The sequence below is a fragment of the Delphinapterus leucas genome, chromosome 9 (genome assembly GCF_059928025.1).
Source record: "Delphinapterus leucas isolate spDelLeu-1000000601 "Yukka" chromosome 9, BTC_Dleu_Yukka2, whole genome shotgun sequence".
NCBI lineage: Eukaryota > Metazoa > Chordata > Mammalia > Artiodactyla > Monodontidae > Delphinapterus > Delphinapterus leucas.
Genome location: NC_143137.1, coordinates 33,726,723 through 33,754,131, shown reverse-complemented (window position 1 = coordinate 33,754,131; position 27,409 = coordinate 33,726,723). Strand labels below are relative to the sequence as shown.

General features: G+C 36.9%; 1 long non-coding RNA gene across 1 annotated transcript in view; it reads right to left on the bottom strand.

Annotated features, from left to right (window-relative positions):
• The window catches only part of LOC111179351 (uncharacterized), an 82,900-nt gene extending 59,974 nt beyond the window's left edge, over positions 1–22,926 (bottom strand). Inside the window, exons 1-2 of the long non-coding RNA XR_002645887.3 lie at positions 22,548–22,926; positions 5,035–5,168 (exon numbers count right to left, since the gene is read on the bottom strand). This is a non-coding gene — a long non-coding RNA (uncharacterized LOC111179351). The remainder of the gene's footprint in view (positions 1–5,034; positions 5,169–22,547) is intronic.
• Positions 22,927–27,409: the final 4,483 nt, after the last annotated feature.

Below are 27,409 nucleotides of genomic sequence, written 5' to 3'. Positions count from 1 at the left end.
TTTAAGGGGGAAAAAAAAAGTAAGCCCTTGGAAGATAGCAGCATCTGTAAATATTTGTGAATTTAAACAACATTTTGTTTCTTACCATTACCCTTATAAGGACTTTGTGTGAGAAATATTGTTATCATTAAGCAAATTAGAAAACTGGGTCACAGAATGTAAATAACATTCCCAAGCTCACACAGCCACCAAGGGGGTTAGTAAAGGGATTCCTGCCAAACAGAATTCATAACTCACTGTACTAGTCATGCCTCACATCTGTTCACATCAGTTGAGGCTCTTCTGGACACTCTGTCCTGGGGCCTTGCCTTTACCGTAGCTCAAACCTTGGTCAATTTAGATGGTCATAGCTCTGTCTGCCATACATGAGTTATCACCACACTGCCACCAGACACGGCGAGGATGCCTGAGCAACACTTCCTGACAGCATGACATTGTGCCATCCAATAACTTTAAGAACACCCCTTCCCCACCATCTATGTCACTGTCTTTCACCAGGTTATGGGAAAGGAATCTCTAGTCATGTTTTATTGTGAGCACAAATGGTGTCTTTGGTCAAAAACCTATGCATCTTAGAAAAAACCAGAACTCCTCAGTTTATAATTGTTATCCCCACGTAGATAAAGGGAAGATGAAGATCCGGAAGTACCATTTTCTCTATGTTAAATAAGGAAATAAAAAAATGCTTTCCAGTTATAGGAAGATGGAAAAATTGAAGCTATTAGAAAGAAATTATTTGTGGATCAAAAATAGTTAAAAGAAATGTGAGTGTTCAGAACTTGACTGGAGAGCAAACTAATCAGCCAATGAAACCCTTTTGAGTTAATAATGAATGTCTCATCTCAACTTGAAACAAATCTGTCTGCTCTACTGGAAACATTTAATATCAAAGGAGAGGAAAGCTGTCCCATAAAGCCATGGTAGCATTTGAACATCAATTTGACAGGTAGTGTAATTTTCTTACTAAGGGCTGAATATCGTATTGAAGCCTACTACAGAAATACTACTCAAATTCTCCACATAAGTCATCTGAATAGGAAAAGTTTCAGCAGAAGTCAGAGGAGATATAGGAAAAAAGGCTGAGGGTGATGAATTTCACTTATGACCAAAAAACCATGACCTTGACTTATTTCCATTTAATACTAATCTATTATTATTATCTCTAAATCAGGAACAAGTGAAACTGAAACCAGTCAGAAGCCAGAGTTACTTCTGCTCCAGATTTACTCTTAGTAGTGCTGTGTCATCTGTACATTTGTATGCAAGTGACAAGACTTGGAGAATGTTCAGTTCTGATCTGTGCTTCTTCTACTGTTTTAAGTCCCAGGGAAAGATGATAGTGATTTGAACCTCTGTGTTTCCAGCATATAGCACATGGATGGCATGTAGAAGATGAGAAAAACATTTTATTAGTCTTCTCAGTGTTATCTTGTATAATATATTCAGTTTTTTATTACCCATATAGGAAAAAGTTTTGAGAAATGTCAACTTAAAATTTCAATTGTTTTAAAATATGTTTTTCCCTAGGCATCCCAGAAGACTGTCACTGTGCAGAGTATGGGAAAACCTTGACTAGTTATGTCTTTCCGTTTCAATGTGATTTACCAGAATACAGGAAACATAACAGAAACTGTGATGACATCCCAACTCCCAAATGGTCTCTGGATTCAGGTTTGGTTACAGCCAAGTCATCAAATGAAGTTCTTTAAATATTTTCTGAATGGTGTCCAAATCTTGGGTGAAACTTTATTCTGTTAGGACTAACATATGAATGGAGTATACGGAACTATAAAAACAATTGTTGATTTTATATACAATTAGCCTCTGCAAGTTCACAAGGAGAGTCATTTCAAGTACAAGTCACAAACTAGGGCTGTAGGTTATTTATGAAATATAGTTTTGCTTTTAAAGAGCCAATATTTTAAAATTAGACTTTATGTTAAAATCTGCATTTCCATTCTATTTTGAAAAATTTGAAGATCTGATATCTTGTGACCCAGGCTTCCTCATGGCAATAATTTGCAGGGTCCACGTACCTGAAGCTCCTTTAAATTTTCAGTTCTTCACAGCTCCATCCTCCCCAGGGAGCCAATGGCCAAGTGCCTCGAATTTTAGTTGCCTAGCAAACTCCTATAAGCATTTCATGTTACGACCTTGACCTAAAGAGTCCATGAAAATCCCCCAACAGAGCAAAACTGATGAAATACAACCTTCATGAGTGTATTCTCTCTTCTGCTCTCAGAAGGCAAACATTGCTGCAGAAAACCACAGTTATGAAAACTGGTACTACTGTTGAGGTTACCGATTCCCATCTCCACAGGGTCCAGCAGTGTTTTACTTTCTCTGGAAAAGCCCCTTTCACATTCTAGATAGCTTATTCCCAAAGTATACCTTATTCATGAATTCTCTTTTTCCACATTCCAGTCTTTACAGAGAAAATAAAGTCTATGGAAGAACTCACTCAACTTACTATCCTCCTGCTGCTATACTTTCCTATTGCATCTCACATAGCTGTGTGATCCTGGGCAAATCTTTGAAGATTTCTTAGCTTCTAATTTCTCCTTAGGCAATTGAAACCCCAGTGCCTAACTCTTGGGGTGACAATGACTAAATCAGATCAGTGATTTAATAATCAGTAAGTAAACACAGTGACTAGCAAAGAAACTGTTTTCCTTCATGGGGCCACTTACCTTCCCTGTGCCTGCCTCAGAGGATGGAGATGTTTGATACCATCCACCTTGACTCTCTCTAAATTTTTCTTCCTGAACAATCTATCTTATTTCATCTGTCGCCTCCTTGAACTCCTGAAATACTGTTCATTCATAGGATTCTGTCTTTGCTCCTTTTCTAATCCTGTTCTACTTATTTTTCCAAGATTATCCCAGACATCCCCATGGATTCTAAACTACTTCCTTTATTCTGGTGTCTTCATGTCTGTACATCAACTTCCTTTTTCATACTTTAGTCATAAGATTCTCACTCCTGACCTTTCATCCTCCACTCTACTGCCTAAGTAACATCGCTCAAGGCAAAACTGATCCTGCCAAAAACATCTCTTTTAGTTTTGGGCCAACCTATAGGATAAATTCCAAATTCTTTAGATCACCATGCAAAGATCTTTATAACAGGTACACACCCATTTTATGTGCCGTCTTGTATCATTCTGCTACAACACACTGTGCCAAACTGAATTTCTCACCTCTTGCTGGTTATTTCAGCCACTTGCCGTTCCTTCTTCCTGGTAATATTCCTCTCTCTGCTCCCTGATATGAAAATCTCATTTTTTCTTTAAAATCTAGGTCAAAATGTACCTCAGTCTGGAGAATTCTTCATCTCCACAATTAATGTGGGTTCAAAGTAATTATCAGTTCATTGACATCACTATACTGCCCTGTTTCTCTCTCACACCCAAAATAAATAGACCCATGCACTTGTTTTGAGACTTCTTAATGGCAGGAATGGTGTTTCACATGTGAATCTTAAAGCCCTAACACAATACCTGTTGTACGATAGGATGGAGAAAATGATAATTTAGTTCAACAAAACTTTATTTTGTCCTGACTTTACTGTGTTATTCCTCTCAATCTACACAGCAACCATATGAGTTAGGGATTATTAATTAGAGAAAAATGAGGTTCAGTGAAATTATTGGGTTAAATTAGTAAATGATAAAGCTGAAATTTTCTTCACTAAATGTTTGTTGAATTAGTGAATGATTCAATAAATCAGTACAGGGTGTCAGGTAAATCTTTGCCAGTCTTTACATAGTTAACTATCAGGATAGTATGCACTATATATAGTACTCTTTAAAAACATTTGAGATATTTTAGTGTTTATTCATCACTACATCAAATTAAATTCATTATCCGTTATTTTGCCGAATTAAACAATGCCCAGGAAATAGTTTCCAAAAAGTAACTTAAACTTACCTACTGAACGACATATTTCACACTGTTTCTTAAGTAACATACCAAGTTTCATTTGTACATGCTTTAATATACTATGAAACTAAATGTTAAAATAACAAAATTTTAAAATTAATGCCGAGTAAAGCAAAGACATATAGATTGTTGTGCTATGTGTCTCCTAAGGTTATTGTTATAAACCTAATTTAAACTTTAATTATTTTGTTGTAAAGCAGGGTCATTGAAAATCCAGACAATTATTAAAAACAATTTATGGGGATTATTTTTAACAAGAGAAATTCCATTAGTGTACTATGTAGTATCAAATGTCTTTGGTAATCATTTCATATTTCACGTAGTTACAAGCTTATTCCCTTTTTAGCTGCATTATGAAATGTTAATAACAATACCATTAATTAGTAATACATATTCATTGAAATTTAGTGACTTAAAGACCTGTCTAGCTTCATATTTGTATTGTCCTTTGGGACACATATTCCAGACCTAGCATCACATCCAACCATAGATAGTGAGAATAAGATGATCTAGCTAGCATAATGTTTTTACAAAAAGATGAGGACCAGAAAGTACACACATCCTTTTTCTAACATGACCAAACAAGGAGGATGACCAAGGACTACAGCTCAGTCTTTAGACTCCTAACCCAGTAAATATTTTTTCTATTACAATGAAACCTATTTTCAATTAAACTTATTTTCAATAGTGAAAAGATAGAACAATGATTTGATAAAGACAATTCACTCTACCCTATTGTCTTGTTTTCCTTTCTAAGGTTACTTACTAGCCTTTACTACATTAATGCCACATATCCAGTATATCTATAAATTGATTTGTTTAGTCAAATCTGTTTGAGCAATTAGTTTGACTAATTGTATGACTAAACTATTGGTTAACAAGAGCAGCTAGTAAGTTTATGCTAAAATAACTAATCAAACTGGTTGTTGCTTATAAATAAATACATTCAGTGGTTGAGGATATATTTTATTCTTTGTTCTATTGTTTTAGTGCACATTCAGCTTCTGAGTGAGGCCATAGTCAATTGTTAAAGGTTGTAATAAACTCAAGACAATTTTTTTTTATACGACATCAAATAATCACTTTGACTTACTTTTCATCTTTCTTCTAGTAACTCTGGCATCATGTTTCCTAAGAAGACAGTGTGTTCTGGATTTCGTTTTTTCACTTCTGGAAGTCATCATGAGGAAGAAAAGTTGGTATCGTTTGCCACCTGGGAACTCAGGACTGGAGGAGACAAAGGGAAATTGGGGTAATAACTCACATGAGAAAGTAAACAGACAAAGAACAGATACAAAAGTCTGAGAGAAAAAGTATGAAAACAGAATTTGGTGAATGTGAAGTATCACCTATATAATTGTAATAAAAATTTCACTTAGTTATGCTGCTTTGCTCCAAAGCTTAGAAACAATTTCAACAACTAAAAGATATTTTTGCTTCCATTTAAATGTTGATCTAATCCTATCTGTGTTGAAGAGTCACATCATACGAAGTCAATGCCGAAACAAAGATATGTTACACAAAAGAAACTCATAGCTTCTAGCTAGTGTTTTACTGCTGAAAAATGTCCAGAAATTGTTATCAGTCAATTCTCTCTGCTCCTCTATGGGGCTGCAGCTCCCCCACTTTATTTCAAATGCTCACTTCCCTGGAGATTATGTGACAAATGAGGTTGGGGTGGATAAGAAGTGATTTAACCACCTCTAAAGATGATTTTCTCTGGTGCATCCAAATTGTCTAAAATAATTTTTTCCTAGGAAATAGATTTGGGTTTATTTTATACAGAGGAGGAAATTCTGGGGGAAAAAAAGAGAGAAGAAAAAAGAAGCACATGTCAAAAGATAAAATAGTGCAGCAGAAGGATTCATTGCCTAGGTAACTTTCTTCTTCTCTCATTTTACTTTGCGATAAGTTCTCAATGGACTGATTCATTTAAGCTATGATTTTTATTCATATTTTTAAGCTGTTGGGCCGGATGTTGAAATCTTCCTTGTCACCAGTTAGACTTACTAGTTTTAATGATTTGGGTTTTAAATGAAGGTCATTATATAATATCCTGCATTGCATGCAGATTATAAAGTTCCTGCTAGCTTTACCTTTTAATTAAATTATTCTTTCAAGTGGAATACAGAAGTAGAAAAGTCCATCTTCTTTTTATATTGAAGAGACTCTATAGCCAAACTTTTCATTTATTACTAATGAATATTTAAAATAATGTTCTTGAATAAACGTTGATTGGATCTAAAAGAATTATTTGTTTAATAAATCTTTTTCCCCACCCAGTTCAATTATCTACATTCTGCAGATAATGTAATCCAACATATGACTCTCTTTCTCTCCATACATATATAGAGATATACAGAGATACATATCTATATATCTATCTCCTCTATCTTGTCCTTCATTTTCCGATATCTCTGATACACAGCTAAACAAAAAAAGAAATGAGAGATAAGACTTAAGAGTGAATTTGTTGATTAACATTCCAGAAAAAGTGATGAACTACAAGTCAGGGAAAAGAGAAGAGAAAAGTTTACTGGAAGGAACAGAGTGATGGGGGAAGCTCTGTGGGAAAAGCCCATTACCCTGGGTAGGTCTATTCCATCCAGCAGTTCAGCTCTCTAAGATGGGTATCTACCATGAGGGGAGAAGGGGAGAAAGTTACTGACTCTGGTTGGAAGGCGAGCCTAAAATTCACTATCTGGAGTAGTATCTGCCCATCAATGTGCTAAGTCATGGAGAGCCAACTGTGACAGCCAACTTGACAGGGGCATAGGGGAAACTGACAATTCTTGGTTTGGAAAGTGAACCAAAAAAGCCACCAAAATGAATCATGATACCAGGAATAACCCATCCAGTAAGTCACATTTTAGAATCAAAATTTAAAAATCATCCTGAATAGACCCATTGTCTTAGAAAAGTTGAAGGAAGGCTAAAAGGAGAGTTAGAAAAGTGAATTTCTGGGAGAAAGTAGGACAGCAGGAAAAATCGGTCTTTTTTCTTATCTATTGCCACCTAGAACTGTGTCATAAATCTTGACCAGAAATGTCAGTAGATGACATCTGAATGCTTTTTAAACCTCCCATTGCTGAAGGTTAGTGCTCTAACCTCTCTGGATGGTCTCTGCTATCTAGAATAATAAACAGTTGTTGGGTGGCACCCATAAGTCAATGGCCTGATTAGTCTATCAACTTGCAACGTCCCTGCAACTCTCTTAACTAACACTACCTGCTGAACCATAGGATTGACAGCCTGAGCTTTAGTCTAGAAATTGGGTACCTCTGCAACCATTTGATGACTAATGATGCAGGGCCCTTTGTTTATTTGCTTTCTCTGAAATCTGATCCTGTTTTTCGTTGCCCCCTTCTAGGTTTGATACAGAACTAATTGTTGGCAGATGTGGCGAGTATTTTGAGCTAAGATATAGTATTTGTTTGCACTGTCTGAGTTTTCAGCCTGAACCAATGTCAGGTCATTGCAGCTGGTTTCTATCAAGGCTCTGTATACCGTAGACCATCCACCTGACAAAACAAGATTTGCTCATGTGACCTTCATCTGAAAGCCTTAAGTACAGGAATTCCACCAAAATAATAGGGAAATTTTGTTGGAAATTACTAATCAAATTAATGAATGGCTTAATCTAATTTTTATTTACATGTAAACGACGATCTTACAATATACAGGAAAATGTGTCCTTTAAAAACATATTCATTAAGATTTATGGTTTTAGCTCACCATGAGTACCAATTTTAGGCTTAAAAATTATATTAAATCCTTACTCTCTATATAGGCATCACTCATAAAACAAAGCGTACAAACCACTTTTTAGCCTTCATGAAAAAGAGAGCTCTCACCATCAAAACTACAGTAAACAACATGAGCTGAATCCAGCAAACTAATTTTGTATTAACATTCCTTTCTTTGCTGACAGGGTTTTCACTTTTCCCTTACATGCCAGAATCAGTATGGTGAATTATTTTCATGACCTTCCTCGTTGTTTTAAATAAATAAAAGATTAGCATTTCAGCCACCCTGTTTACATTAAACTACAAATTCCATAAGCCACAGTAGTGTTTGTGTTTTCAACTTTCATGCATTTTTTTCCCATGGGTGCATGAGTTCATTTGATTTGTTCAGACAACCCCAAATATTTTAAGAGTGCTGCACTGTGAAGAAGTATTTATTTGAAGTAGCTGTGGATAATTTGCAAACTCCGTGATAATACAGTGGTCTTTACTAATGAAACAGAAAGGCTTTTATTCTGTAGTCTTCTTGACACTGCAGGAAATAAAGCCTCAAAGAGACCTAAGCTTTTATTAAAATGATTTTATTTTTGGATTTTATCTACTCCTTGGGTTGTCATCCGTCTTACATAATGTGATCCAAAGGCAATTTTACCTGTTTTTATGCCATCTATGTAGTTACAAGATACTTTATAGTGCTGTGGAATAAAAGTTGTCTGAATCTGAAACAGTACATTAAAAGGTATATGGTTAGAAAAGCACAAAGCAAAAGGAATCTCACTTTCAGATTTGGAAACTGTTGCAAATAAATTTATTTGGGAAAGTTCAAGATATCTTACATTACCAAATATAAGGTGATCGTGAAATAAGGCAATTCCCCACTTTTTCAAGAGAAGATCCAATTAAAGATTCTTTTTAGTCAGTTTGAACGTACAAATATTTACAGATGCAAGTGAGGTAGTCAAATGTCTACTTACAATATTAAAATAATTACCTTATTTATGCATATTAAAAGCTTATGTAAAATAATAAAGTAATTATTAATATTACTTTATTCCACTCTAGTTTCATGATTGTTTTTAAAAATCCTTCACTATATCTTTGACCTCAGTCTCTTAGTCATCACTAGGAAAATTTTAAAGTTTTTAAACAAATTTTTTCCAGAGAATATTATTTTTAGATTCACCTATGATTGTACAGCACTTTTTTCATTCTTGTGTGAATTGTCCCTGGAAAGTATATTGCAAAAGATAAAGAACCACTGAGCTTAACATTCAGACATATTTTTCATTGTTGTTTTGATCTCCAAACCATAAAGTACATCATTTTTAAACCAGATCCAATACCTATTGAGAAATAAAACTTTGTTAAATTTCTGTTTCTTTGTTTATAAAAATCCCGTCAGTTAACCTCTAAGGTCATGCAACGATAGCATTGATCTTTAAAAAAATGAAGCGACTTGGCAAAGAGAATGTTGATGTTCAAAATAAGGTAACTGGGAAAGCACCTATAGTGTGAGATATTTTATATGTGCTTACACGTAAATCAACTAACTTTCTCCTTTAAAAAGATAACGGGGGAGATGGGAATCTCTTCTTATATTCAGGCATGCATAGTGCATTCTTCCTCCAAATCATTAAATTATCCAAGTATTATTTTAGCTACCTAATTACTGCCAAGATGAGTTACTTCAAATTTTGTTTAAATATATATCTATTTATCAAATAGGCAACACATTCTTGTATTTAATACTCAAAAGGTATTTGAAGGTATATGGTGAAAAGTCTCCCACTCATCCCATCTGTCCCATCCAGTTCCCTGTCCTGAAAGCAGCCAATGTTATCAATGCTTGTGTATTATTCCAGAGATATTTTATGTGTATATGAGCCAGTATGTATGTATATTATTTTCTGTCCTTGTAAATACTAATTATCACAGTCTGTGCATATTATTCTTTACTTCACTCTTTTACTCAGCATTGTATTTTGGAAATAATTTCATTTTATAGGTTGTTTCCAATATCTTGCTGTTACAGATGATACTACAACTAAAAATAATTGACAACAATCTTTTACATATGTTATTTTGCAGGTAAGTGTGTATACCTGTAGCATAAATTTTTGGAGGTAGAAATCCTGTGTTGAAAGGTAAAAACATTTGAACATTTGATAGAAATTGCCCTAATGCCTTCCCAATTAAGATTTTTTCCAATAAATATTCCCATCAACAATTTTAGTGCCTTTCCCCTCTCCATGGTCTAGTTAAATTCTTTTAAAAGGATTAAATGGTTGCAGCTACATTAAGTGCCCATCAATAGGTGAATGGATAAAGAAGTAGTATATATATACAATGGAATATTACTCAGCCATAAAAAGGATGGACTCTTGCCTTTTTGACAACATGGATGGACCTAGATGGACCTAAGTGAAATAAGTCAGACAAAGACAAATGCTGTATGATTTTACTTACATGTGTAATCTAAAAAACAAACAAACAAATGAACAAACACAACAAAACAGAAACAGAGTTATAAATACAGAGAACAAACAGGTGGTTGCCGGGGAGTGGGGGGGGAGGAAAGAAATAGGTGAGGAAGATTAAGAGGTACAAACTTCCAGTTGTAAAATAAATGAGGCACGGGTATGAAATGTATAGTGTGGAAAATATAGTCAATAACTATGTAATATCTTTGTATGGTGACATACAGTAACTAGACTTATAGTGGTGATCATTTTGAAATGTATAGAAATATCAAATCACTGTGTTATGGAACAGGAACTAACATGGTGTTGTAGGTCAATTATACTTCAAAAAGAAACAAACAAACAGACAAATTCATAGAAAAAGAGATGAGATTTGTGGTTCCCAGAGGTAGGGAGGTGGAGGGAGGGGAATTGGATAAAGCAGTCCAAGTACATACTACCAGTTATAAGGTTAATAATTACTAGAGATGTAATGTACAACATGATAAGTAAAATTAAAATTGCTGTATTTTGTATATGAAAGTTGTTAACTCTCCTGAGTTCTCACCACAGAGAAAAAAAATGTTTCTATTTCTTTAATTTTGTATCTATATGAGATGATGGATGTTCAGTAAACTTAGTTTGGCAATAATTTCATAATGTGTTTAAGTTAAATCATTATGCTGTACTTAAACTTATACAGTGCTGTATGTCAATTATATCTCACTAAAACTGTAAGAGAAAAATTAAATTAAATATAATTGAATTGTGGAGATGAAATTGGAGTGAAGTAACCGGGAAAAAAACACCCACTTCTCTGAATATTTAACAGTTAAGAAATAGCTTGAAGTTATAAGACAACGATGAGATGATCAGGGGGGGCAATGAGCATTGGCCAATAGGATTTTGGTCAATAGTTTACACACAGGGAGAAATAACACTTTGAAAATATGAGTAAAAAATGACTAAAGTATCAGGAGTAGATAACCAGCACTGTCCAGGCTTCAAATCTTACTTAATCACTCAGAATAATTTTAGAGTTTTCACATAGGTGACAGCATGTTTTATCATTGATATAATTTCTTAAGGCTTACCAAAGCAACATCTAAGTGACTAAAGATTCAAATTGGCTAATGGCAAGAAAAATTTGGAAACATAATTAATCAGAATACTGTTTACATCATGAGTTTCATCATCTGTTATAACTCTTGCTGCTAAAGGTAATCTGTTTGAATTTCTACAAGTGTTTTGTTTTTTCTTAATGTTATAATTTAATAGCACAGCTCACATATTATTATATACAGATATCTGCAATTAAGTTACAGAAACTTACACAGCTACTTATTGGTTTTTTTTCCTTTCACCCAAAATATAAATTAAATTCTACACAAATAATTTTCTAATAATTCTTCCTGCTGTGAATATTACTTTAGCCCCATGGTGAACAATAACATTTATACACATATCTTATTCATATTGTTACTTCAGTGAATAAATTTAAACTAGCAGTTGATCAGTTAGGTCTGTCATCATGCACAAACTGTTTATAAGAGTCTACTGCACAACGTTTCTCTAGTCAAAATGCTCTATATGTTTGGAGAAAGTGAAGAAAAGGGAGGAAGTATGCTGTTTCCACGGTGAGGAAATAATCAGTTAACTGACGTATTCATTCTTTATCCAGTTAGTGTAATAAAGACTGTTTCAAAACATGTACAATTTGAAGTCAGAACTTATTATTATAATAGTAAGTGTTCACCAAATGTATTTTAAGAAACACAGACACAAACAAAGAAAGTATAAATCCTGGACAAACCCATCCAACACATGCACTGCTGAGCAGTCTGTAAGTATCGCGGTGTACCTCTAGTCTTTCATTGTTTACTTGGCTGAGAGGCTTTGGCTTTGCTCCTAGTCTGCAAAGTTCATCAGGGTCTCTGATAAGTGCTATGAAACCTCCAAGTCACCAGCTTCCACTCTCACCTGACACGGCTCTGCCTTAGCTTTCAGCAACAAAGACTTGCTACCTGAAAGCCCTTTCTCTCCCAGGTACCCACTCTGAACCTTGTAGCTCCTTCCTACTAGTGACAGGGATCTGAACTTGTGTCCAGAACATTGAAGTGGAACTGTGGGCTATATACTTCCTTCCGGTTCAGGACCAATGGTGGCCGGTCATTTTCACCTGGTCTCTGGTTTTGATTCTATTCCAATTGCCTGCTAGGGCTGTAGGTTCTTCAACAGGCCCTCAGGCCATTACTAGTTTCTTTAACTTCTGGGTCTTGATCACATTTTAGAAATGCTTCACATAATCTTCTGCGATTGGTTCACTCACCCAATGTTGACACATTTTGCCACTGCTTAGAAATCACATTGCCATGCCCCATCAACTAATCTTCGGTTAAGACTCTTCAACATCAAGCCTACATTGGAGTTGAATTTTTCTGCATTAATTTTGATGCGTGGTTTGAACTGTTCCAATCCTTTGTGTCCGTTGGCTTTCCCCAATGCCTGGTCTTAAGAGCCTTAGGCAACTTCTCTTTGAACAGAAGCTTTTAAGAAGCCTGGGGGCCATGGCAGCAAAAAATATGAGTGGTCTCTGCCTAAATACTTACATCCTATAGACTTCCACACTAATCAGTCATGGAATACAATCTATCCTAGAAATTAAACACTGCATATATGCACCCCAGTTAATCTGTCTATTCTATGCTGTAAGCCAGTAACTCCAATTTGGGGATTACTGTGGTGGATTCTTATATGCTATAAACTTCCCACTTTCTGGAGCTATACCCCAATGGACAATTCCAGAGTTTGAGAACTTAGCCCCCAGGAAAGGTCCCTGTTTGTAGAGGAAGTGGAATGACCTCTAGATATAGGGGCATAAAACTTTGGGACTGAAGAATACACATCACAGACCTCTGTAAGATCAGAATGGACAGATCTGAGAGGATAGTTAAGTGGCTGCTAAAGGAATTCCTCAACCATCTTGCTAAAGAAGACATTAGGCAAAAAGCCTCTGTTAGCTTAGTTAGTCCATTGGGAGCTGTCTTGGCCTTTGCTCTAAGATTGATCCTTTACCTTTATTCCCTTTTTTTCCCTTAGGTATCCTTCTCAGTCAGACCAACGTCCCTGTTCTCTTTGTTCTATCCCTGATTTTCTATTTTATCTCTCTTATATAAGTTCTGCTTGTTATTTTCCTTTTGTGAGTAGCCTCAGCCTAGCCATACAAACTAAAATTGCAGTTTCCACCTCTGGTTGCCTGGCTCTCAACCAAATCTGCTACTTCTGATTATTGTAGGTAATTGTAACTCCTACAACAGGCCTTGGCTACACCCCTCACATCAACTCTGACTTGGCCAAAACTTTCTGGGCATTTAGGATAGTAGGGATGTATTAACAGTCTATATTTGGAGGTAATTTAACCTACTGATGGCAATAAGCATATTCAAGGAAAAATAAAATTTTGTCAGATATCTTAGGTTTTTTTTTAAGCTACCATTTTGTTTAGATGATTCCTTAGTTCCAGGTTTTTTTTGTTTCAAATTAATAATTCTCTTATTCGACCATATTATTTTAATGCAGCAGAAGCCATAGTTTTCAGGATATGGAACAATTATATGAAATTAAGTTCTTCAGGAAAACCAAATATTTTGATTGTTTTTCATAACTATGTAGAGAATGTGAGGCTTAGACTTTAAAAAACAAAATGTAGAGTTGTTTGTATAGCAATCAATAGAAATTAAGAATTCTCAACCCTTTTCATTCTTTTTCCTTTTCTCTTTGATGAAATTGTTAGGTTAGAAGCTCCACTATGAATAAGAAGACATTCTGAGCATTCAGAGGACTGACCTACTAGACACTTTTTTCCTTTGCTGTTTGGTCCAGGGTCCATAAAAAATTGATGTTCTCTTCTCAGGTAACATGCTTATTTTTATCTACATGAAACTCATTGATCTCCTTCCAATTTGGTGTTAGCCTCTTTATTCCACTATCATTCCCGAGGTAACAAATGATATTTTCATAGGCATGGCTAGTAATCAATATAGACAAGCTCTGCTCATTGATCTGAGGAAGACTTTGATCTAGAAAATCACCAATTATGGCTATTTAAAGTAGAGTCAATTGGATTAGGTAGAACAAAAAAGAACTGAAATGTACAGTATTTAATAGTTTTAAAACCTAGAAAGACATAAAGTTAAATATAAGTCCTCTTAAAGAATAAGGGTTAATTTTCATTCTTTCAATTTTAAATGAAGATTTTCCTGCACATTCCACTTTATTTCTGAATTTTTTATGTCTGTATAATGTGATACTCTTATAAGGGACATCCTAGGTACTAGGTAATTGACGATTTGCAGTGAGTTTCTGACAACCTTCAAATCCTAATTAATAAAAATAGATTCAGCTTAAATATTGATATGCTAAGCATTAGTCTTATTTTAACTGAAAAAGGTGGACTTCTGGTCCCAGCAAATTAAGTCTTTAATGGTATGCAGGCTACCTGGTTGATTGATCTATTACATTTTCGAGTGGAACTTGGAGTTACTATTATTTTCAGGCTATGGCCAAATATGAATTCGAAATGAGAATGTGGATTGTTTCTTGCCTACATAAGATTAATTATTCCCCAGAGTACAATCTATATTACTTAATGTACAGTGGCCTATACTGCTTCTGAAGACCATGAATCATGAAATATACTGAAAGTAAAAGGTAGAGAGCCCAGCTGTGTTTTCCCCTCTGTCTCCTCTCTGTGTGCAAGGAGTCCTGAATTCTGGCAGAAGATATATCCTAAAAGCCATTTAATTTGTGGTTTACAATGCAGGTTATACTGTAGAGAGACCTGGATTCTGATCCCAACTCAACTCATCTCGACTTAATTTGCTGCCTATGCAGCTCGAAAGATTATTTAAACTCTTTTTCTCTAGTTTCCTTGTTCATAATAATAGTACCCATCTCATAGGTTTTGAGACTTAAAGAAATTAGTACTTAATAATAACAATACTTAATGCTTATAATTATTTATTCAGCAGTTACTATGTGGTGAGTAAAGTTCTAAACCCTTTAATTTAATCCTCTCGACAACCGTATGAATGACATACCCTTTCTCTCTCCATTTTATAGATAAGGAAATAACCATAGAGAGTTTAAAGTTTACTGCACAAAGTCATAAGCTAGTAAACTGTCAAGTGATTACTAAAATACAAATAGTTTCATCTCGGAGCCTGTCCGCATAATCATTACTAGATGCACACAAATATTTAGGATAGGAAGTAGCACATAGTAAACTCTTAATATATAAAGAATACTGAACGTTAACAAATGTAAATAATACATGCCCCAAATTTCAGAAACTATTTCAACCTTCAGATTTAAATAAAAATAGCTTCACACCTAGCTTTAAAACAATTTTTTATTTCTGTAGGTTTAGAATCCTGCAGAAAAGTCCAGAGGCTTCTCTCCTTTTAGTGCTTACTATGGGCATTTAATTTGTAAGTTAGGTTCTTTGTCTTTGATGCTCTTAACCATCTCCATCCGCCATCCACTTCTTCCTTCTTGTCTGTTTTCTTCCCTAGATATCTATTTTCTTTCTAATCTTTGCGTTTTAGAGTTCAGATAATTTTTGATAAAGTGTTAGGGGGCATCTGTTTATTTTTATTCCCAGCATTCATTCACCTGTTTTGTTTTGTTTTTAACCTCGGCCTAATTCCGTCTGAGAGAATATCCTCTCACCCTCTCTTAGTTTCTGGGCTTCTTTAGTTGGGTTGACGACACTCCAGTCTCCAAGGATGACTTTGTGACATGTCAGGGTAGATACATTACCCAGGTCAAGTCAGTGGGAGGTTCAGGGATGGGTATATGAACTAATCACAGCCAATGAGATATTGTTGGAATATCTGGAAACAAAGTAGTTTGATTTTTTTCTTTTACTGGACTTGAAGTTGTGAGGACATAAAATCTGGAGCTGCTATGCCATGAGTAACCATCAGAGGGATGCTTTTCTGAGACTGGAGTCAAGACAGCTGTAGAAATAGATAAACACAATCCTGGTGGTATCAAGCTGTGGTTAACATCTCCTATAGACATTTCCATAGTGTGATCCAATAAGTTCTCCTTTTGCTTAAGCCAGTTGAATTAAGTTTTCTTTCACTTACAACTGAAGGAGTTTTCACCGAGACAGTTTCTTGATGGTTTAATAGAATAATTTTTAAGACTCAAAAGGATAAAGTTATAATATTGGTATGTTAGTGGGTTTGGATAGTTTCCGTGGGGTACATGGTGGAGCCCTATAGGATAATTATAGAGGTAGCAATAATAGATAATGAAATTATTGATCCCTTTCTTTTGGTCGGAACCCTTTTCAAGAATTTCTTCATATCAATAGGTAGTCCTAGGGGCTTCTGCAGGCTTCTTGTTATTGTTCCCCCGGGGTTCAAGCAGTAATAAAAGAAGAACAATTTTATCCTTGGAGACTTTACGTCTTGCTCACTCACTCCCAGGGCTGGCACTTTTAAGTGAATATCTTTCAAGTATATCAAATGTCTCTCTTGATGCTACAGGCTACCAATCTAGAAAACTTCATGCCTTTAAGCCCAGACAGTTTTCTCCCTGGCTATATTCCCTGGGCCTGGAATATAGACTGATTTAGAAATTCTGCAGCTGCCTTAGGAAACGTATGGGTAGATGAAGAAAGACAATTAAGGAAAAAAAAAAAAAAAAAGCAAAGACTAAGGGCCAACTTACTGAGGACTGCAGAGGGAAGAGATGGGAAGAATCTAGGTTCTTACTGACAGCACGGAGTTAAAAAATTATCAGCCTAGAATTCCTCATCCACTGGACTTCTGATTCTATGGGAGCAGTAGACAATTGTCTTTCTTTTTAACTATCAAAAATTTTAATCCTTTTTCTATGCTAGGACGTCCTCCTTCTTATTAGGTAGAGCCAGCCCTATATTAGAAAACTAAAGTTGCTACATACTCACTTTCCCATTTTCCCTTGCAGGTCAGACTGCAAGCTAGACTCTGCACTAGGTCTTAACAGGAGCCAGTGAAATGAATGAGCATGGACCATGAAGAAAGCACTTTGAGTGACAGTAGTGGAACCAGCAGTGGATATGTTCACTTTCCAGGTGCAACTTGGCAGCACTGCTGGCCTCAGTATCCCAGGTTCAGTTTTGGTGGTGCCAGTGGTGAAAACTGGACTGTCTATGCCCACCAGCAATGACAATGGTGTTTTCATGGGACAAGGTTTGCAAGGTTTGGCTTCGAGATGTTTCTTCTCTTAAATCATCTAGAGTTGATTTTTATCACCTACAACTAAGAACCTTCTGTGATACAGAGAGGTAATACATTTTTAGTATTCTTTTCAATTGTTTCTTATTGTTAAGCAGTTGGCTTCCTGTTATTTTCTACATGTATCAACTAATATCTCAACAAGCATGAGTCTCTAATATCTACACGGCACATGCTGTTGCAGTTACCAGGAATATAAAAGACAGAATTTCTAATCAGGAAACAAACTTCCCAGTTTTGGTAACAATAAATAAATAAATAGAATGATTACTAATTTCTCCACATAGATAGTCACCAGGTTTACTTACATGATGGTATCTTAGGCAGAAATCATAATGTATTTCTTAATACAGTGGAAGAGTTATTTATTATCACTTTCTTTCAAAGTCTTATCTAACTAAGACTTAATGCTCCTGGTTATAATATGTCTTTAATGAGTTCTTTTATTTTATTCTAATTTCGAGACACTGCACTCTCTGACTTAACCTGGGGCTAAAATTGAGTATCGAAATCCCCACTGTGGTTTCTGGCTCATCAGAAAAAACACTGATTCTATGGGAGCGTGGTGATTCTTAATCTTCACAGGAGAACTACAATTACTTGTCAAAGTTTGTTAGAATTAATAATAATTATTATTAATAAAACTGTGGTTCAGAAATTCTTCCTTCATGGTCACTTTTTTCTAATAATTTCCTTTATTATTTATTACCTAGGAAAAGGCCAGGAAAAATGGTAAATACAGTAATGTGAAATGAAGAAAAGATCCTGCCATCTTTTAGAGCTACATTGATTTAAAATGCATCACTGACAATATCACCATCATTCAAAGTACTGTACTTTAGTCAGTTGGCAGGTACTATTTGCAAATGCAGAGCTCATCAGAGAGGGCTTCTTCTTTTTTTTTTTTTTTCTTTCAGTCCCACCAAATTCTTCTATTCCATTAAAACAATGAATTAGAAAAATTAAGAAAAACAGCCTGAAGCTGCCTCTTTTGTTCTTTAACATACAATACTTCTACTGAGGGTTTCAAACGGAATTTATTCATAAGTCAGATGTATGGGATTGGACTAACCTCATTTTGAAAGTTATATATTCTTCATTACTCTTCTACCCATCTCTGAATGCTTTAACTGGTATGTTGTTACGTTTTATTGGATGACATCTGATCAAAGTAGTTCTAATTTATAACTTTTGTTTTCTTTTTCATATTAGGGCTTGTTTGAGATGAGCTACTATATTTATCCTGGGCCATTTTTTTTAAGGTTAAGAAAAGAATTTTTGCCTTTCCCTTTGTGCTGTTTATTCATGTAAATTCAATAAAAATAAAAGATACAGAGGTGAGTTTCTTGAAATAGTTATGATGATAGAAAGCATATTTTATGAAATATTTCTTTTGATTATGAAAAAATAATCTATAAAAGTTTAAATATAATTTGTAGTTTATACATATAAGCAACACACATGCATAAAAAAGTATCGGAGTTATGTATCGTATACTTACTTTAGAGATGTAAGAAACAAAATAATGCACCCTTAACATTTTAAAGCAAAAGATAAAAGAGCAAGCTATTCCTTCGTTACATAAAAATGGAGTTAACCAGTACTGGGAATGGAAACTAAGGTCCATAGGCTTGTTACCTGTTTTTGTAAATGTAGTTTTATAGGAACACAGCCATGCCATTTGTTTACACGTTGTCTTCAGCTTTTCTATGGCTGCATTCTCCTTAAAAGGGCAGAAATGAGTAGTTGCAACAGAAACCATGAGGCCCCAAAACCCTAAAATATTTATTGTCTGGCCATTTAAAGAAACAGTTTGCTGGGCTTCCCTGGTGGCGCAGTGGTTGGGAGTCCGCCTGCCGATGCAGGCGACACGGGTTCGTGCCCCGGTCCGGGAGGATCCTACATGCCACGTAGTTGCTGGGCCCGTGAGCCATGGCCGCTGAGCCTGCGCGTCCGGAGCCTGTGCTCCGCAACGGGAGAGGCCACAGCAGTGAGAGGCCCGCGTACCGCCAAAAAAAAAAAAGAAACAGTTTGCTGACCTCAGATCTATCTAGCACACATATTGGTATACCAACATTCCTTAAATTTATAGGTGGAATGTAGTAGCTGTCACATTTTCTGAGGGTAAATTATAAATATATTTTATTTTCAGATTACAAGGCATGAGACTCTGCAACGAGAGTCAATGTGTAAAAGAAAGGAACATTATGTGTCAAAATGCTCCACGTCGATAGTATAAACCTCCACCACTTGAGATAAACTATAGGAAACTTTCTGTTAGACACTGAAGGAGCTATTCATCATCTCTACAAAAGATCTAACTTCATACAGTTGAGAGCACAAAGTGTCAGCCATTCCACCAAGAACCTTATTCTAATGTAAAAAGGCAGAAAGACCCCTGCAAGCTAATGGGAGGTCTATAGACTGCTCTTTCATGAAACTCATTCTCTGGAGGGATGAGTCCAGAGAACCAGGGAAAAGTGAGAACATTTTTCAGTTAATCTGCTTTTTACTTTCATACCTTGCTTTGGTTCTGTATTCATCCCATGATTTAAAAAAATTTTTTAATTCATCGAGAGCTGTATATAGCACCATTAAAATAATCTTTCAATATTTAGATTTCCTGTAAATAGCAACTTCACCCCTTGAAAAACCAGTTCTATTAGTTATGATTTTACATTTGCTTTACTATCACTGATTGTTTGAAATATTATTCCATTATTTCCATCTCTTTTTTACTCAGTGTTTTAGACTTCATTGCTTGGAATTGTTCAGATATATTTTTATTCTAATAGCCCCTGACCTTCATCTGGGCTACTTAACAGGTATTAATAAACATAGTTGTTCTTTTAAAAAAGAAATCCTCCTTCAATTAGGCATCTATGTCTCTAATGAGAGCATGAAATTTGCAAAAATATGATATTGCTATTTTCAATATGTAACTGTCTGCCCTGGTTAAAGATCTAATCTCTATGTTTCTTTGACCTCATAACCTTTTACCTCAACTTTAAGTCTGTGTTCCATTTAAAAATGTAAATATTATTAGTGCATATAGGAAAGATCATCTCTGTTTGAAAATTGCATATAAATAACTCCAGAAGACTGGAAAGAAGCCTATGCTAGAATCATTGCATAAGGATTAGATCTGTATTACATTAACTGCAGAAAGAGGGAATTTCATATATTAACATATAGAGAACTGGTGAGGAGGTTTGAGCCAAAATTTATAAACAACACAGAAGTGAGCCAGTCAATGAAGCTTATGTTGAAAGATCTTTTCTCCATCCTTGCCTCTCTGAATTTTAAGTATCATATTAGTTGTTAAGTATCAATACAGTCAAGTGATTAAAACAAAATGAAGGTTCTGCTTATGCTTTGGAATACTGAGATAGCTGACAACTTGAGTCCATGGGTTTAATTTCCATCCCGTTACATATCTCCTGAAATGACCAAAGGAATATAAAAATAGACACTAATCTGCATCAGTTAAAGGACCAGAGAAGGGTTATCATTTCCATTGTCAGAAATAGCAGCGTATTTCTGCTAGATTTAGTGCAGATGAAATGACAAGGCACTGAAGTCTGGTTCAAAATTCCTCTCTGGAGAAAATGGTTCAGACTCTTAGGAAGCAATCAGTGGATGGGCTGGCAGAGCCCCCTGTCACCTTTTTAAATTGGAAGCATGAACATTGGAGGCAAGGAGAATCTATGGGGCAGATGGGGAGTTTAAATTTGGGATCATTTTTACTGTGTTAGAGGAAAAGCATTTCCATTCAGTTGTTTGAGGGAGGCCTGGCATATCCTTGTTTTCCTAGCAGAGATAATAACAATACTTAATAATTATAGAGAGTTTATTATGTGCCAGATACTTTTCTAAATGCCTAATATGAATTATCACAATTAGTATTCCTATTGACCCTGGAAGTAGGTACACTTATTAGACCAATTTCATAAGAAAGTAAACTAAAGCATAGAAAGCTCAAGTATCTTACCCAAAGTAAAATAATAAGTGAAAGAACCAAGACGTCCACTCTGGCAATCTAACTCGAGATGATGCCCTCAGATATGATTTTATATGGTCTCCTAGAAAGTCAAGAATGCCACTAACTATATTGGCTTCTCAATGATGCACAGAGAATTTCACTGGATATAGTATGGCTAGGTTTGCCAGATGTGGCAAACAAAAAAATACGGGATGCCCAGGAACATTTGTATTTCAGATGAACAATGAAAAAATTTTTACTGCAATTGCATTTTCCCATGTACTTTGGTTCATACTTGTTGTTTATCTTACATTAAAATTTAACTGAGCATTCTGTATTTTATCTGTCAACCCGAGGCATGGATCTTGCATGACAAGGAGGCAGCCCGGCCAGGAGGAGCACAGGAGCAGCTTCAGGCCAGGAGGTTGGGCAGAAACACCAAAGGACTTTATCCTGGTGCACTAGCTTCACCAAATAGAGAAGAAACTACACAAGAGCTACTTCCTTTGCTGGAAAGTTCTGTATTTGAATTGCCCTTTGCTTCTCTCAGGAAGCAAGGTTCTACACTGCTAATGTAAATTTGCATTTACCAGCCCTTCATCTGAACAGCTAACAGCAGAAATCTCGGAACAACCAAGAAAATAATACAGGGGACCCAAAAAGAGAGGCTGTGTTTATGGGCAGACTTCCAGCTGGACTTATCTCTCTTCTTTCAAGAATAAGTGAACTTCTGGGAAGATGGCGGAATAGTAAGACTCAGAGATCACCTTCCTCCCCACAGATACACCAGAAATACATCTACACGTGGAACAACTCCTACAGAACACCTACTGAACGCTGGCAGAAGACCTCAGACCTCCCAAAAGGAAAGAAACCCCCCACGTACCTGGGTAGGGCAAAAGAAAAAAGAATAAACAGAGACAAAAGGATAGGGACGGGACCTGCACCAGTGGGAGGGAGCTGTGAAGGAGGAAAGATTTCCACACACTAGGAAGCACCTTCGCGGGCGGAGACTGCGGGTGGCAGAGCGGGAAGCTTCGGGGCCGTGGAGGAGAGCACAGCCACAGGGGTGCAGAGGGCAAAGCGGAGAGATTCCCACACAGAGGATCAGTGCCGACCGTGCCACTTACCAGCCCGAGAGGCTTGTCTGCTCACCGGCCGGGGCGGGCGGGGCCTGGAGTTGAGGCTCGGGCTTCGGTTGGAGCTCCGGGAGAGGACTGGCGGCGTGAACACAGCCTGCAGGGGGTTAGTGCGCCACGGCTGGCCGGGAGGGAGTCCGGGGAAAAGTCTGGACCTGCCGAAGAGGCAAGAGACTTTTTCTTGCCTCTTTGTTTCCTGGTGCGCGAGGAGAGGGGATTAAGAACGTTCCTTAAAGGAGCTCCAGAGACAGGCGCGAGCCGCCGCTAACAGCGCGGACCCCAGAGACAGACATGAGATGCTAAGGCTGCTGCTGCCGCCACCGAGAAGCCTGTGTGCGAGCACAGGTCACTATCCACATCCCCCTTCCGGGGAGCCTGTGCAGCCCGCCACTGCCAGGGTCCCGGGATCCAGGGACAACTCCCCCGGGAGAACGCACGGCGCGCCTCAGCTTGGTGCAACGTCACGCCGGCCTCTGCTGCCGCAGGCTCGCCCCGCACTCCGTGCCCCTCCCTACCCCTGGCCTGAGTGAGCCAGACTCCCTGAATCAGCGGCTCCTTTAACCCCGTCCTGTCTGAGCAAAGAACAGGCGCCCTCCGGCGACCTACACACGCACAGGCGGGGCCAAATCCAAAGCTGAGCCCCTGGGAGCTGTGAGAACAAAGAAGAGAAAGGGAAATCTCTCCCAGCAGCCTCAGAAGCAGCGGATTAAAGCTCCACAATCAACTTGATATACCCTGCATCTGTGGAATGCCTAAATAGACAACCAATCAACCTAAATTGAGGAGGTGGACTTTGAGAGCAAGATTTATGATTTTTTCCCCTTTTCCTCTTTTTGTGACTGTGTATGTGTATGCTTCTGTGTGAGATTTTGTCTGTATAACTTTGCTTCCACCATTTGTCCCAGGGTTCTATCCATCTGTTTTTTTGCTTTCTGTTTTTTTTCCTCTTAATAATCATTTTTTATTTTAACAACTTTATTATATTTTATCTTACTTTATTTTATTTTACTTTATCTTCTTTCTTTTTTTCCTTCCTTCCCTCCTTCCTTCCTTCCTCCCTCCCTCCCTGCCTCCCTCCTTTCTTTCTTTCTTTCTACTTCTACTAATTCTTTCTTTCTACTTTTTCTCCCTTTTCTTCTGAGCCGTGTGGATGAAAGGCTCTTGGTGCTGCAGCCAGGAGTTAGTGCTGTGCCTCTGAGGTGGGAGAGCCAACTTCAGGACACTGGTCCACAAGAGACCTCCCAGCTGCACATAATATCAAATGGAGAAAATCTCCCAGAGAGCTCCATCTCAACACCAGCACCCAGCTTCACTCAACGACCAGCAAGCTACAGTGCTAGACATCCTATGCCAAACAACTAGCAAGACAGGAACACAATGCCACCCATTAGCAGAGAGGCTGCCCCAAATCATAATAAGTCGACAGACACCCCAAAACACACCACCAGACGTGGACCTGCCCACCAGAAAGACAAGATCCAGCCTCATCCACCAGAACACAGGCACTAGTCCCCTCCACCAGGAAGCCTACACAACCCACTGAACCAACCTTAGCCACTGGGGTCAGACAGCAAAAACAATGGGAACTACGAACCTGCAGCCTGCGAAAAGGAGATCCCAAACACAGTAAGATAAGCAAAATGAGAAGACAGAAAAACACACCGCAGATGAAGGAGCAAGATAAAAACCCACCAGACCTAACAAATGAAGAGGAAATAGGCAGTCTACCTGAAAAAGAATAATGATAGTAAAGATGATCCAAAATCTTGGAAATAGAATAGACAAAATGCAAGAAACATTTAACAAGGACCTAGAAGAGCTAAAGATGAAACAAACAATGATGAACAACACAATAAATGAAATGAAAAACACTCTAGATGGGATCAATAGCAGAATAACTGAGGCAGAAGAACGGATAAGTGACCTGGAAGATAAAATAGTGGAAATAACTACTGCAGAGCAGAATAAAGAAAAAAGAATGAAAAGAACTGAGGACAGTCTCAGAGACCTCTGAGACAACATTAAATGCACCAACATTCGAATTACAGGGGTTCCAGAAGAAGAAGAGAAAAAGAAAGGGACTGAGAAAATATTTGAAGAGATTATAGTTGAAAACTTCCCTAATATGGGAAAGGAAATAGTTAATCAAGTCCAGGAAGCACAGAGAGTCCCATACAGGACAAATCCAAGGAGAAATATACCAAGACACATATTAATCAAACTGTCAGAAATTAAATACAAAGAAAACATATTAAAAGCAGCAAGGGAAAAACAACAAATAACACACAAGGGAATCCCCATAAGGTTAACAGCTGATCTTTCAGCAGAAACTCTGCAAGCCAGAAGGGAGTGGCAGGACATATTGAAAGTGATGAAGGAGAAACACCTACAACCAAGATTACTCTACCCAGCAAGGATCTCATTCAGATTTGATAGAGAAAGTAAAACCTTAACAGAGAAGCAAAAGCTGAGAGAGTTCAGCACCACCAAACCAGCTCTACAACAACTGCTAAAGGAACTTCTCTAGGCAAGAAACACAAGAGAAGGAAAAGACCTACAATAACGAACCCAAAACAATTAATAAAATGGGAATAGGAACATACATATCGATAATTACCTTAAATGTAAATGGACTAAATGCTCCCACCAAAAGACACAGATTGGCTGAATGGATACAAAAACAAGACCCATATATATGCTGTCTACAGGAGACCCACTTCAGACCTAGAGACACATACAGACTGAAAGTAAGGGGATGGAAAAAGATATTTCATGCAAATGGAAACCAAAAGAAAGCTCTAGTAGCAATTCTCATATCAGACAAAATAGACTTTAAAATAAAGACTATTAGAAGAGGCAAAGAAGGACACTGCATAATGATCAAGGGATCGATCCAAGAAGAAGATATAACAATTGTAAATATTTATGCACCCAACATAGGAGCACCTCAATACATAAGGAAAATATTAACAGCCATAAAAGGGGAAATCGACAGTAACACATTCATAGTAGGGGACTTTAACACCCCACTTTCACCAATGGACAGATCATCCAAAATGTAAATAAATAAGGAAACCCAAGCTTTAAATGATACATTAAACAAGATGGACTTAATTGATATCTATAGGACATTCCATCCAAAAACAACAGAATACACATTTTTCTCTAGTGCCCATGGAACATTCACCAGGATAGATCGTATCTTGGGTCACAAATCAAGCCTTGGTAAATTTAAGAAAATTGAAATTGTATCGAGTATCTTTTCCAACCACAACGCTATGAGACTGGATATCAATTACAGGAAGAGATCTGTAAAAAATACAAACACATGGGGGCTAAACAATACACTACTTAATAACGAAGTGATCACTGAAGATATCAAAGAGGAAATCAAAAAATACCTAGAAACAAATGACAATGGAGACACAACGACCCAAAATCTGTGGGATGCAGCAAAAGTAGTTCTAAGAGGGAAGTTTATAGCAATACAATCCTACCTTAAGAAACAGGAAACATTTCGAATAAACAACCTAACCTTGCACCTAAAGCAATTAGAGAAAGAAGAACAAAAAAACCCCAAAGTTAGCAGAAGGAAAGAAATCATAAAAATCAGATCAGAAATAAATGAAAAAGAAATGAAGGAAACAATAGCAAAGATCAATAAAACTAAAAGCTGGTTCTTGGAGAAGATAAACAAAATTGATAAACCATTAGCCAGACTCATCAAGAAAAAAAGGGAGAAGACTCAAATCAATAGAATTAGAAATGATAAAGGAGAAGTAACAACTGACACTGCAGAAATACAAAAGATCATGAGAGATTACTACAAGCAACTCTATGCCAATAAAATGGACAACCTGGAAGAAATGGACAAATTCTTAGAAAGGCACAACCTGCCAAGACTGAATCAGGAAGAAATAGAAAATATGAACAGACCAATCACAAGCACTGAAATTGAAACTGTGATTAAAAATCTTCCAACAAACAAAAGACCAGGACCAGATGGCTTCACAGGCGAATTCTATCAAACATTTAGAGAAGAGCTAACACCTATCCTTCTCAAACTCTTCTAAAATATAGCAGAGGGAGGAACACTCCCAAACTCATTCTATGAGGCCACCATCACCCTGATACCAAAACCAGACAAGGATGTCACAAAGAAAGAAAACTACAGGCCAATATCACTGATGAACATAGATGCAAAAATCCTCAACAAAATACTAGCAAACAGAATCCAACAGCACATTAAAAGGATCATACACCATGATCAAGTGGGCTTTATTCCAGGAATGCAAGGATTCTTCAATATACGCAAATCAATCAACGTGATACACCATGTTAACAAATTGAAGGAGAAAAACCATACGATCATCTCAATAGATGCAGAGAAAGCTTTCGACAAAATTCAACACCCATTTATGATAAAAACCCTGCAGAAAGTAGGCATAGAGGGAACTTTCCTCAACATAATAAAGGCCACATATGACAAACCCACAGCCAACATCGTCCTCAATGGTGAAAAACTGAAAGCATTTCCACTAAGATCAGGAACAAGACAAGGTTGCTCACTCTCACCACTCTTATTCAACATAGTTTTGGAAGTTTTAGCCACAGCAATCAGAGAAGAAAAGGAAATAAAAGGAATCCAAATCAGAAAAGAAGAAGTAAAGCTGTCACTGTTTGCAGATGACATGATACTATACACAGAGAATCCTAAAGATGCTACCAGAAAACTACTAGAGCTAATCAATAAATTTGGTAAAGTAGCAGGATACAAAATTAATGCACAGAAATCTCTGGCATTCCTATACACTAATGATGAAAAATTTGAAAGTAAAATCCAGAAAACACTC